Source organism: Falco rusticolus, chromosome W, assembly GCF_015220075.1.
Source record: "Falco rusticolus isolate bFalRus1 chromosome W, bFalRus1.pri, whole genome shotgun sequence".
In the NCBI taxonomy this organism is placed as follows: Eukaryota; Metazoa; Chordata; class Aves; order Falconiformes; family Falconidae; genus Falco; species Falco rusticolus.
In genome coordinates, this window is record NC_051209.1 from 10,066,684 (window position 1) to 10,080,118 (window position 13,435).

At 48.7% G+C, this 13,435-nt stretch overlaps 1 pseudogene; it reads left to right on the top strand.

Annotated features, from left to right (window-relative positions):
• Nucleotides 1–6,239: 6,239 nt before the first annotated feature.
• Nucleotides 6,240–11,661, top strand: LOC119140932 (annotated as a pseudogene).
• The last annotated feature ends 1,774 nt before the right edge of the window (nt 11,662–13,435 follow it).

The following is a 13,435-nucleotide window of genomic DNA, read 5'->3' on the forward strand; positions in this document are numbered from 1 at the left end:
AAGAGATTTATTATCTAAATTAAATGCACAAATTGTTTTTGATGAAGGAGAATTCTTTTTGAAGATACCCGAGTCAAAAACGGGAGAAGTTTTGATGATACAAGAAAAGGTAAAGGAACAAGAAATTCCACCGGAGGTGGATTTGGCAGTGATCCCTACTGTATGGGAGACAGATATACCTGGCAAATCGAAACTAGCAGAACCGGTTAAAGTAGATTTGAAGGAAGGCGCAGGAACAGTGAGAATTAAACAATATCCAATCAAATCAGAAGTGAGACAGGAATTGAAGAAATTGATTGATAAATTTTTGGAGTATAAAATTTTGGAAGAATGTGAATCTGAGTATAATACTCCTATTTTACCAGTCAGAAAACCTTTGGGTGAATATAGACTGGTACAAGACTTGAGAGCAGTAAATCAAATAGTTAAGGATATTTATCCTGTAGTAGCAAACCCTTATACACTGTTAACAGCATTGAGGGAGAATTATCAGTGGTTTACAGTGCTTGATTTAAAAGATGCTTTCTTTTGTATACCTTTGGAAAGGGAAAGCTGAAAACTGTTTGCTTTTGAATGGGAAAATCCTCAAACCGGGCGAAAGATGCAGCTGACATGGACTAGATTACCCCAAGGATTTAAAAACAGTCCAACTATTTTTGGAAATCAATTAGCAAAGGAACTTGAAATCTGGAAACAGGATAAATCAAGGCCTGGACATTTACTCCTACAATATGTGGATGACATACTGATAGCTACAGAAGAAAGACTTACCTGTATACAGGTGACTATTGACCTCTTGAATTTTCTGGGACTAAATGGATATAAAGTGTCCAGAAAGAAAGCCCAGATAGCCTGCCAGACTGTGATATATCTGGGCTTTGAGATTTCAAAAGGACAACGACAATTAGGAAAAAAATCGCAAAGAAGCTATTTGTAGTATACCTGAGCCGAGAAATATTCATGAACTCAGAGCATTTTTGGGAATGACTGGGTGGTGTCGCCTTTGGATCATGAACTATGGGCTAATAGCTAAAACGCTGTATGAGGCCCAAAAGAACTCTCCCTTTGTATGGGGCCCACAACAACAAAAGGCTTTTATAGAGTTGAAACGTGCCTTAATGTCTGCACCTGCCTTGGGACTGCCGGATCTAACCAAAGATTTCCAGCTGTTTGTACATGAAAGACAACACCTTGCACTGAGCGTGTTAACCCAGAGGATAGGAAGTTGGAAACGACCAGTCGGATATTTCTCTAAACAACTGGACACAGTGAGTAAAGGGTGGCCGAACTGCCTTCGAGCAGTGGCCGCAACAGTGATGCTCATACAAGAAGCTCGGAAATTGACTTTGGGAAGAACAATAACAGTCTATGTTCCACACATGGTGATAACTGTCCTAGAACAGAAGGGGGGACACTGGCTGTCCCCCAGCCGAATGATGAAATACCAGATAGTATTGACTGAACAAGATGATGTGATTCTAAAGACAACTAACCTGGTAAATCCTGCAGTGTTTTTAAGTTCCATACAGGAAGAAGGACGACTGGAACATGATTGCTTGGCTACCATCGAGTATGTTTATTCCAGTCGTGAAGATCTGAAGGATGTGCCATTGGAGCGACCAGACTGGGAACTGTATACTGATGGAAGCAACTTCATGGAACAAGGAGTTCGATACGCTGGATATGCGGTAACAACAGAGACTACAGTTATAGAAGCAGGAGCATTGGCGAGTACCACCTCAGCCCAAAAGGCAGAACTCATCGCTTTAATTCGAGCCTTAGAGATAAGCAAAGACAAGAGAGTAAATATCTGGACTGATTCAAAATATGCCTTTGGGGTAGTGCATGTCCATGGAGCTTTGTGGAAAGAGAGGGGGTTATTGTCCTCTCAAGGATCAAATATTAAGCATCAAACAGAGATCTTACGATTATTACAAGCAGTTCAAAAGCCAGATCAAGTAGCAATCATGCACTGTAAGGCACATCAGAGTGGGAATACAAAAATAATAGCTGGGAATAATTTAGCTGATAGGACTGCAAAAAGGGTAGCAAAGAAACAAGCATTGCAAATGGCAATAATTCCTTCTAAAACAGTAACCCTTCCTAGGGAAAAACCGAGATATTCAGAAGAAGATGACAAATTGGGTCAGTTATTAAATGCTAAGAAAAACTTAGCGGGATGGTGGGTAACTCCTAACGGGCAAGTAGTAATTCCACCTCTTTTGATGAGAGAGATAATTCAAATGAGACATCAAGAATGTCATTGGGGGGCAGAAGCCTTAGTAACATTTTTACGAAAGCAAGTAATATCAGTTAAGATGTTAGGAATAGCCAAAATGGTAACTGCAAAGTGTGAAGTATGTTTGAAAAATAATCCAATGATTAAGAAAAAGGTTCAAATGGGTAGACTGAAATCTGGTACAGAACCTGGAGATTACTGGCAAGTAGATTTTTCAGAGCTGCCTAGACAAAATGGGTACCGGTACATCCTGGTAAGGGTTGATACTTTTACAGGATGGCCAGAAGCCCTTCCCTGTCGCACCACACAAGCAAAAAGAGGTTGTGAAGTGGTTATTACAAGAAATAATTCCGAGATTTGGAGTTCCTATTGGAATTTCCTCTGACAGAGGTCCACACTTTTTTGCTGAAGTTGTCCAAAGTGTTAGCAAAGTATTGGGTATTAATTGGGATTTACATGCGTCTTGGAGACCACAATCTAGTGGGAAAGTGGAAAGGATGAATCAAACTTTGAAAGGACAAATAAGTAAAATTTGTCAAGAAACCAGTTTAAAGTGGCCTCAGGCACTTCCATTGGCGTTATTACGAATCAGAGTACAACCAAAGAGTGGAACCTCAGTCAGTCCTTATGAATTATTATATGGAAAACCATATGAGTCTCCATAACCAAATCCAAACATACACGTGAAAGGAAAGCAGGATGTATATAACTATTTGCTTTCTCTAGGAAAAACTTTGACTGCAATTCAGAGTGCAGTAATTTGGAATAGACCTTTATTCCAGGAAAATTCAGTGCATGATTTCCAGCCGGGAGACTATGTTTATGTGAAGAATTGGACCTCCGAACCTTTGCAGGAGCGCTGGAGAGGACCCTTCCAGATACTGCTAACCACTTTTACAGCTATCAAAATTGCAGAATCGGATGCTTGGATACATTATACTCGAGTGAAGAAAGCATCTATTCCGTGGAAGATTGTGAAACGTAGCTCAGAGACTTAAAATTGACTTTGAAACATGTTTAATTTTGCATATCAGGTTATGATTGGTTTTTGGATTTTCTTTTGGTTGGTAGTGTTGGTGGATAGGAACAAAAGACAAATAGAAACAGAACAAGTGATTGACATTCCCAAACAAATGGCTGAGAAAAATTTGATGGTAGGATTGATTAAAGAATTTGCCAATTTACAAAACATCACGCAGATCACTGCTTGTTTGCCAATATCGAGGGCAGTAGGTGAATCTATTCCATGGGGAATTTTAACTATGAATTTGACTAACCTGGAACATAAAAATGAAACCAATTATTGTGAACAGAGGCCAGTGACTCAATGGTATGAGCAAGTAAAAGTCACTAGAAAACAGTGGAAAACTCCAGGTAGTCTGGCGGATTGTGAAAAATTGTTAAACTATGTTTTTACCAAAATAGGAAGATTTAAGACTGTGGGATGGTGTTCTTATGATGAACAATTTAAAATTAACGTGAGCAAAAGTGTTATGGAATGGAAGTGTAACGAAACTGACCAGAGCACCCAGTTAGTAGACCAGTGGGACTCTATATGGTCTATGTCCATATTTTCCTATTTTCAGTATATAGCAAGAATTTCTTGGTGTTTTACCTGGGATGGAAAGGTTTTTTCAGTACTACCCTGGGTAGATGATAGGTCAACTACATCGGGAGAGAAGGAAAATAAAATAGTGCCATGGTGGAAATGTGAAAAAGTGTATGATTGTAGTAATGCAGACTTAGTAATTCAAAGAATTCCTCCGTTGGCTGCTGCTTTGAAATATGGTTGTTTTTGTCGAGGTCTTAAGAATACTTTCAATTTAACCAGCGCCTTTACAGTCAGAAGAGGAACTTTGTTTAGTTGTAGAAAATCTACTATTCGAAGTCCAGGACATTTAGTTTGGGCATTAAGTGATGGAACCTGGACAACACACCTACCATTAGATGTTAAGGTGAAACAAATCACATTAGGCATGCCAACATTGTGTCCGATTTGGAAGAAATCACCATTTAAAGGATCTCTAGAGAATCTAGAATTAAAACGAATAAAGAGATCAGGGATAAATGATGATATTTGGAATGAACCATCTACAGGAGTGAAAATTGGCTGGGCACTGGAATCACTTTTAAATCCTATAGCTTCATATAGAAACAGAGCATGGCTCTATCATTTAACTGGTCAAGTGGAAAAATTGGCAAACGTTACCAAGAAGGGGTTTAAGGAATTGAATATACAACTACAGGCAACTTCTAGAATGACTTTACAAAATAGAATGGCACTAGATATGCTCCTACTTAAAGAACATGGAGTGTGTGGATATCTTAAGGATAAACTGGACCACTGTTGTATCCACATTCCAAATGTCACTCAGGATGTGGAACATGATCTAGACCTATTAGGAAAAATTGAAAAAGAAACTGAAGCAATTCAAAAGGATATGTCAGAAGATTGGCTTGGGAAAATTTTTAACAAACTGGGATGGAAATTGAGCTCTTGGATACAATCTATAATTAAGATTTTGTTTCTGTTACTAGTTGTCTTTTTGATGAGCATGCTAGTATATGCATGTCTGAAGAAACAGTTTACCAATAGAATTGCAGTGAGTCGTATGATTATGAGAGAAGTACCAACTATTTCACCAAGACATGATCCATTACCCAAATATGTTGAAACAAAAGATATATGAATAATGTGAAAGTATTGAAATAATGATTTTCAACACTTTCAAAGGGGGGAAATGTTACCGATTAGTTAATAAGTTAAAATTGATTGATTCTATTTGATTAATTAATTGATTTTATAAAATCATTTAATAGAATTAAAATATAGAAGGATAAGGGAAAAAAATTTTATAGGAAACTTGCAGCTATGCAATAAGAGTTGTTATGGAATCTTTTGTACGTCTTGTACCAAGGCTAGAAGAAGAGCCTGGAACTATTGTAATAACTCTAGGGTTGAAAGGTTCCATTGTATTTAACCAGTCTTCTGTACGCAGAGGTGTATTGAAATGTCAGAATATGAGATTAATGGAAACCGGGGAGAGTCGACTGGAACAGCTTGTAGTTACCTGCCAAGAAACTGTGAACTTTAGTAAAAGGTAATTCCGGCAGGGGGAGATCGCGACCACCGACTCATATACCACCTACCCAAATCGTACCCTAGACCCATTTCTGGACCTTTCTAAGCTTTACTGCACATAATCAGATATAGGAGGAGAGTATGTAAATGATTTACGGGAAATGTTATGATTATGCATGAATAATTAATGAATATGTATGAATAAGTTCTATATATGGAATCTGATTTTGGGACCTGGTGTGCGTTGATCGTGAGAGGACTCGCTCACGCACCCGGACGTCAATAAAGAAGTGTCTGCTTATCTACATCACATGGGTGTCGATAAGTTCTTCATTCCGAGATTTTGGTAACATCCGCACCGGACATGCAACAGCAGAAGCAGCTTCCCACTCTCCCTCCTCTACTGAGTGGACCGTGACAGGTAGTAATAGACTCCTCTTGCCATTTGAAACCAGCTGGCAGCTTCCAGGAGAGTGCTGGTGGTGTGTTTGGGTATATATGTCCATGTATTTTCTCTGCACCTGCCCTCACGCTGTTTCTGGTGGGGGGCTTGGAGGGGTCCCCCAGCTGGGTGGGTTGCAACTGTTGCAGCCACGGTGCTGGGACCCTGCTGCCCGCCTTGCCTTTGGCTGCCTTAGTAATTGGTTCTTACTTAATCTGTTGCCCACAGAAGCAGAGAGGAAGGGGCCGTGGACGGCAATAGCTGAGCAGGAGGTGATGGCCGAGCAGGAGGTGTGTGGTGTGGCACTTGGAGGTGCCATGGCGACAGTTCTGCCAGTGCAGGGAGCTCAGCTCTGTGGTGTCACAGCCCAGCAATGTCCTCACAGCACGATGAAGGCATTTCCACAGGGCAGTAGAGCTGCAACAGCTGCCACAAGTGCAGCAAGGCTGGAGGGCTGAGGCAGGAGCACCAGCACCATGCGGGGCCACAAGGCAAACCTCAGCCAGCGTGTCCAGGAGCTGTGCTCTGCCATCGCCTTGCAAGGTGCTGCCCCTTTGGCGTTGCGGGGATGGCCCGGGACGGGCAGGGGGCTCTCAGTCCCCACGTTGTCCTGCACAGTACCAACAGTGCCTTCATGTCCCCCAGAGCAAGGGAGGAAGTTTTTCACACAGTCATGTAAGGAAAAGCTCAGTCAGAAGAGAGCTGCTCCCCCACCTGTGTGAGGCTGTGCAGGAGGACGTTCATGCCCTGGTTGTTATCCAGAAGGTACCAGCAGGTCCCTCCTGCTGTACCCCTGCCTGGTGCTGGCCCTGAAGAGCCAGCTCCTCCACCGGTCCTCTCAGGAGCGGGCTGCACAGGGCAACAATAGGATGTGACTGTCCCCAGGCTGGTGGTGATGTTCTCTCTGCCCCTCTCCTGCCCACAGCACAAGCAGCTCACTGTCTCAGAGACCTGCAGAGCGCAGAAGTACTTGAGGGCCACTTTGGCCAAGAAGATGGTGGAGGTAACGGCAGGGTCCAGCGGGCTTGGGCTGCTTGCAGGGGGCTAGGGGTCCAGGGATGCTCAGAAGAGCAGAGTGCATGGTAGAGGGACCTGGTGCCGGCACAAGGACAGCCCCCCAGGGATGGTGTGGTGTGACAGGCGGTGTTTGTGTGTGGTCCCATGGGTCCCTTTCCACTGTGGTACCTGTCTGTGCAGATCCTCCTTTAGCTCCCTCAGCAGATCTGTTGCCCCAGCAGAGCTCCTGGCTGTCCCACCCTCTGTGTCCCTGGGGCTGCCCAGGTTCCTGCAGATCCAGCTGCATCCCTGGGAGAGAGATGCTGTCTCTTCCCTTCAATGCCCATCCCAAGGTTATGAGCCGGTTATAAGCCACAAGGTGACACAGCCCTGGGTTTGGGTTATGCAGAGTCCCTAAGCCCGACCCACCACTGCCATCAGCAGATGCCCACCTCTGCCTTACCCCAACTAGCCCTACAGAACAAAGCTCTCCCAGACCCCATCCTGCCATGTGTGACCATGTCCCGGAGCAATGTCCCGGCATCCCTGGCTCTACCCTGGTGGGAGTTTTCCAGGCAGGACCCCCTTCTCCCATGGGTGCCCAGCAAGCCCTGTCTCCAGCCTGATGAACGCTCACATCCAGGTGGCCCAGGAGAAGCTCCGGGCTGAAATCTATGACCAGGTGAACACCTACAACATGCTTCTATACCAGGTGAGGCAGTGGAGCCAAGTCCAGGAGGAGCTGCTGCAGCAGCTGCTGCAGGATGCCAAGATGTGTGACAAGCGGCAGGCACAGACACAGGTACCCAGGACCCCTTCCTGGGGTGGCAGCATCTGAGGAGGGCTTTAATCTAGCCCCTGCACCCCCTGGCTGTGTGCAAGGCTTGGTGTGCGGGGTCACCTCGTGTACTCCCCTGTGTCTGCCCCAGGTGCTTTGCCAACTGGAGAAAAACATTGAGAAGATGCTCCTGAAAGTCCACACTGGACAGAAGGTGAGTGCTCTGTACCTGGTGGTGTGGGATGTCCTGAGGAAGGTGAGCTCCTCCCCACTATGCTATCATCCCGCCCGCTCCCCCTGCAAAGGCAAGGAGGTTCCCAAGGGGCTGTGCTGGTGGGACGCCCTCCTGCATCAGAGAGGTCCTCCTGCTCCCCTCCATCTGCTGTCACAGCATGGGGGACCCCTGGGGCTCAGTGGGGTGACATGCTGCAGCTCCCTGTGTCCCAGGAGCTGGCCCGCCTGCCTCCGCACCTGGACCTCCTGTGCAAGATGGCCAAGCTGTAGCGTGGGGAACTAGAAGATGTGTAGCTCATGGCCTTGGAGGCCCTCAAAGCTGCTGATGGAACCAAGATGAGATAGCTTGGGGCACCTTTCGGCCCTTTCCCACCCTCCAGAGCCCACCGACAGCACCATGTGCCCGAGCTGGTGAGTCTTCCTTCAATAAAGAGCAAAAGAGACTGAGCTGGACTTGCCCACAGCACCCCAATGACTCCATAGCTCCTCACAGGTCTTGCTCTTGGGCCAGGCTGCCCTGGGGCTGGGGACAGCCTGCCTGAAGCACCAGCCATGGTGAAGTCAGCATGCTCCACCCTCCAGCCCTCCTTGCCCAGCTTCCTTCCCAGCCTGCTTACATGGTAGGGGACAGGGGCGGGGGCTGGTCATTTTTGACCCTGGCCATCCCAGAAGTTCAGCTGACTTCCAAAGGTCTGTTCCAGCTTTGGCAAACACTTCTCCCTTCTCTGATACGCTCCACGAGGACATGGCCAGGAGGGGAAGCCAGTTCCTTGCAGAGAAAGCGTGCATGTACCGCTCCCTGGCCACCCAGAAGGTGCACGTAGACAGACTCTGGCTCAAGGAAACATACAAAAGGCATCTGAGAGCAGTGATCTGGGGGTCCCGACACAGGCCAGGCTGTGGGCAGATGGCAGGCATCAGTGCTGAACCCCCCACAGGTGGGGGGGCTGCAGGGCCAGCTCCCCTCAGGTGCCAGCAGCTTGGGGTGTGACAATGAACATCCTTGCAGCAAGCCAGGTATGAGCTCACCGTGGACTTCCCAACCTTGCACCCGCAGGACCCACTAGTGAGTGCCTGGTGGGGGTGCAAGGGGGTGGGACGCACACACAGCCGCAGGCTGTCCCTGCCACTTCCCTCCCACACCAGGCACCAGGCCAGAGGCCATTAGGTCCCAGATGTGTGGCAATGTTTTTGGAAGAAAAGGGACATGTGGCCTATCAAAAATTGCTCTTGCTTTAGCAGCTTGATATGATTAAAAGCTTTATCTGCTCAGCAAGGCCACAAGGTTGTGTGAGAAAGACACCTGGAACAAAGAAAACAGGATCTTTGGCAGTTAAGCAGGCAGAAAAACAGGAGCTGAGCTGGGAACTGATGACCACAAGGATGTCAACAATTTTAATGATGGGACTAACCGCTTGTATGCTTTTAACCAATTAGTATCTGTATAGCAGCGTGTGAACAGTGTATGTAACCAATAGAATTGTGTGACGTGTGTATGAATATGAAAATTGTATATAAGCTTGCAGAAACTTAAGTAAAGCGGCTTCAACTAGGATCATATTGATATGTCGTTGAGTCCATGATTTTGCTCCTGCACAGATGGAGTGTGAGGCCATGGTGACCGGGAAGATGGAGAAGGCCAAGGCTGTGGTGCAGTGCTCCAATTTCCAGGTAACGTAAAAACCCCTCTCTGGTAAAACTCATGGCTGCTCAGGCCCCAGGGAGCTGAGACCTCTCTTCTTGCTTTGTTTCATTGCGAGGCTCTCTGTTCTCCTCTGCCTCAGGAGCCCCCCAAAGGCCCTCTGGTGCGGGCAAGGATGGCGCTGCTCTTGTCTGTGACATGAGCTTGCATTGGTCCGTGGTACATGAACCTGCACGAGGCCACAGCCTGGATCCTGTACCCTGCAGGAGCACCATGGGCTGAGTTCTCATGCTCTCCCCTAGCCAGGACATACCCAGCAGGCTCGTGGCACAGCAAAAGTCCTCAGTGGGCCTGGAGCAGTACATCAAGGAATACAAGGAGAAGAAGCAGGCACTGAAGGAGAGGCTGCAGGAGCTGGAGCTGAAACAGGCTGAACTGAAGTTTCACCAGCCCTCACACACAAACAGGTGCTGCTGGTCTTGGGACAGTTGTGCCAACTGGGCCACTGCCCTTGGTGGGAGATATGTGCATCCCAGGTGCCCTGACACAATAGGGCACCCCTTCCTCCATCCCACTGCAGCCGCCCACCCCTCCTGCACCAGGAGGTTTTCTGAGCAAGGGGTTCCCCCAGCTCTGGGCCTGGCAAAACACCCAAAGCTCCTGGTGTTGCAGCAGGAGGACCCCCACTTCTTGCCTGGCATGGGAAGTAGTACCAGCAGTGTGGAGCTGGGTTGCAGGCAGCATCTCTGCTCTGCAGTTGGCAACCTGAGCAGCTTTTGCAACAGATTTAGGGTGTCACTGCACCTCTGTGCAGTTGTATGGATGTGAATGTGTTTCGCTCCAGGGTGCTGGAGGAGGAGCTGAGGATGAAACTGCAGTGGCAAGAGGCTCGGCTGAGGCAGATGTGAGCCCAGATACTGAGGAACCACGACCTCCTGGTCGAGTTTGAACATGGCATCAACAACCTCTTGGTCCACCTGCTTGGCATCACTGTGCCTGGCCAGGTACCCGCACAGCACTGGCACGAATATGGCCCTGGCTGGTGCCTGGTGGTGCAGTGGCACAGCACGGTGACACTTTGTGCAGTCACTGTCCCCCCAAGTGGCTCATTTTCCCCACAAAGGTGGTTGTTCTCTCTCTGACTCCAGGAGGATTCTGCCAAGGCCATGGGGGTGGAGGAGAAACTCTGGCACTGTGAGCAGAAGCTGCAGTACCTGGTGCAGCAGGTGGCCAACATGCTCCTCAACAGGCACAGCCCCAATGAGGACAACAAGGTGCGCAGGGGCTCCATCCCTGCTGTGGCCCTTGGGCACCCGTATGGGGCTTCCCCATATGGCCCATCCCAAGCCATCCTCTCAGCTGGGAGGATGGAGGTGGCCCCAAGGAAGGGCCATGGATCGACTCGGCCCCAGGTGGCACTGGACACTGCAGGGTGTGTCCCCCAGGGGGACATTGAGGTGGGGCGGAACAGCCCCTTCCCCTTCAGCAATTAACCTAGTATGTCTTTCACAGATTTTTGTGAAGGTCAGACATTTTCTGGAGAAAACAACTGCCAATGACTCACAGAACCTGAAGGTTTCCTTGGAGGATGCAGGCTGTAGCATCCAAGGTAGGAGAGCACAGCGGGGACATGTCCCACAGCAACCGTCCCAGCCCCTGCCCACTGGGATTTCTGGGCATCCTTGCCTATCTCCCACTGTCCCAGCAGAGCTCAGCCCATGAGCTGCCTCCAGAGATGTGGGGCAAAGAGGGAGAGCCTTGTCTTCAAAATCACCTGGTTGTGAAGAATAACCAGGGCTTGACTCTGCCTGTGGCCTCCTCCTATTGGCTGCTCTTGGAGGAGACCATGAGCTTTTGGCAGCTTACTACCTTTTTTTAACAAAGCTGTACCCACCACCTCCTAGCTCCAGACCTTTATGGGAAGCCCCAGCAGTACTGAAGATGGGCCACAGTGGTGGCATCCCCAGGTTCTGCAGGTCACCCTGGGATGCTGGGGTGGAAGAGCCAGTCGGCAGTGCCCATGCCTGAGGGCTCTTGCACAAGGGCTCTCTGGGCTGCCACCAGTCCTCCAAAATGTGCCGGCTTTCCCCAGGGACACGAGCACAGCGGAGGTGGCCCCACAGACCCTCCACAGCCCACTCCACTCTCTCCTCCAGATCCCTTTGATTCTGACGACGAAACCCATGGCCTTGTCCTCACCCAGGAAGACACCAAGAAGCAGGGGCTGCTCCTGATTGAAAGCAAGTAAAGGGGAAAGAAGTAGCAGTTTCTCCACGAGACTTTCTGATGCCCCAGACCCACCTGTTGTACTTTGGATACCCCAAAGCACCCATTGTGCTCTTTTTCCAGCAGCTTTAATAGAACAGATCTTTTTCATTCCTCACAGGCCTGTGGTAAAGCTGGAACGGGGGTCCTAGGTCACTTCTGGTATGTGGAACTCAGGGGGATCAAACACTGAGGGGTGCTGAGCTGGGTTTGGAGGCAGCCCCATCCCCCTGCCCCTTGCCCAGTTGCTCTCCCTGCAGAGGTAGGGATGGGCTGGGGTGGGGACAGCTTTCCCGGCCAAAGCAAAGCTGGGGTCAGGCTGCCTTTCTCCCCCTTGGTCCTGTGGGGCCAGCACCTTCCTGGGACCTCAGAGGGCTGGCATCTGTCCAAGGCAGCTATGGGGAAATGGGGTTCAGGGGCTGAGACCTGTACAAGGCATCAGACCTCAGGGTGGGTGTTTTCATGTGCATGCATGGGAGTGGAAGGGCAGATCCTGCCTTGGGAAGGGAGAGCTAAGTCTGAGCTGAAGACTCTAGTCTGGGGCTGTCTGACCTGTCTGTGGACCCTTCCTGCTTCTGCCCTCCCCTGGCCCCTGCACACACATCGTGCAACTCATACTCATAACCCTAAACTCAGAGCAAACTTTGGGCATTACCTCTGGGCTTCAGGGAAGTGCCTGGAGGTAAGGTCTAACCCAACATGACCTAGGACAGCAGAGGATGCTGCACCAAGCCTTTGGCTCCAGGATGGGATCCCCAGCCCTGCTTATGGTTCACAGACACGTAACCGTGGACTCCACGGTGTCTTCCCTACAGAGGCACTCGTAAAGCAATGCTGCAAATAGATGGTGCTGTTTCCCCAAGTACAGCCACCACTGAGGGCTTCTGCCAGGGACCTGTAGTCCTAGCTGGAGACCTGGGAGAGTGGCACCTCATCCACTTCAGCAGGGGGACATCAGCATCAGACCAAGCTTTCACTGTCATTTCTACTTGGTCCCTGCCAAGCCTTCATGCTGACGTCATTTGTGACATCAGCATCATTTCGGGGAAGGAATGGCTGTTTCTGCCAAGCCTCTCAGCAGACTGGCAGGTCACACTAAATGTTCTTGGTGGGTTTTGTGTAACTACAGGTATGGGGATTGTACCTCTCTGGGCATCATCCTGGCTGAACAAGCTTATGTTGATGTCTAACTTGAGCCTCCCAAACAGAAACCCAAGTCTACTGTCCCTTGTTCTGCCATGGCATTCTGACTTGTGGAAACAAACTTCACAACCCGTGGAAGGTTGTAAAGCAGGTATGTTTATTTGCAGCACTGAGTGCAAGGGAGATCATTCCTCCTAACTTGCACACCTAGCTCAACTCACAGTGCACATTTATACAATTAAGTTGGTTAGTTCTGCCCAGAGTCTACACCTCCTAACTCGTTATTGGTCAGTTTCTTTCCCGCTTCTATTTAAAGATACAGCTCCTTTTCAATTCACTACGCATGCTCCCCGAGCGGGGGATCCGCCTCCTTCGGGGGGGCCATTTGAGTAGGAGGTCGAGATCTCCCACTACCACAACTACCTTTACCCTTCTTTTGCTCCTATTTCTAGTATCCTTGAGTCTTATCTCTTCAACAATTTGTTTCTTTTCACAGTTAGCACGTCTTTGTCAGAAGGCTCCTTATCTATTGAGCTCGTCTGCATCAGTGCTAACAGCCCCCTCCTTGGACAATGGGGCTCCTGCTTGCGTATTGATGGTTCCTGTTATCTATG